General features: G+C 69.7%; 1 pseudogene; it reads right to left on the reverse strand.

Moving 5' to 3' along the window:
- Window positions 1-306: 306 nt before the first annotated feature.
- On the reverse strand, window positions 307-837 carry LOC113980975 (annotated as a pseudogene).
- Between the last annotated feature and the right edge of the window lie 7 nt (window positions 838-844).

Consider the following 844-nt stretch of genomic DNA (forward strand, 5'->3'; position numbering starts at 1 on the left):
AATATGGACCTGGAGAGTTCATGCAGGACATGGTGACCCCAATGCAGGACTGGGAACCCTAATGTTGGACTGGGGACCCCAATGCAGGACTGGGGACACTAATGCTGGACTGGGGACACTAATGCTGGACTGGGGACCCTAATGTTGGACTGGGGACCCCAATGCAGGACACAGCAACCCCAATGCAGCCCAAGCGACCCCAATACAGGACGCGGTGACCCCAATACAGGACCGGGCACCCCAGTGCAGGACACGCTGACCCCAATGCAGGACCGGGGATCCCAACGCAGGACACGGTGACCCCACGACAGCCCGGGGGCCGGGGGGTCCTCGTGCCGGTCCCAGCTCCCCCCTCGCGGGGTGCGGGGGGTGCCAGAGCCGGGCGCCCCGTGCCCGGGGGTAGGGGTGGGGGGATCCGGCGCGGGGGTTTCTCCCCCCTCCAGCCCCAAAAGGATATGGCCATTCGGTGATCTTTTTGGCGTATTTCCTCACCACGTTGTCCTCGCTGAAGAGGAAGAGCGAGCGGTTGACGGTGAGGCAGTTCTGCCGCACCGGGATGGGGTTGTACAGGGCCATGGTGCGGGCGCGCTGGGCCATGGACTGTTTGTAGAGGCGCTGCGCCCCGGGGGGGCCCTGCCGAGGACCCCCTCCCGCGCCCCGGCCCCCCGCCGCCGCCCCGGGGCCGCTCCCGCCGCCGCCGGGCCCGTAACGGGCCGCCACCTCCTCTCCGAAACGAGCCATCCCGCCGCGGGGGGGGGGGTCACGCTGCTGAGGCCGGCACCGCCGAGGGGAGCCCACCCCATCCCATGGGCCCCCCCCCCCTACATACTCGGGGGGGGGGGGG

The sequence above is a fragment of the Neopelma chrysocephalum genome, unplaced genomic scaffold (genome assembly GCF_003984885.1).
Source record: "Neopelma chrysocephalum unplaced genomic scaffold, ASM398488v2 Primary Assembly neopelma1_95741, whole genome shotgun sequence".
NCBI lineage: Eukaryota > Metazoa > Chordata > Aves > Passeriformes > Pipridae > Neopelma > Neopelma chrysocephalum.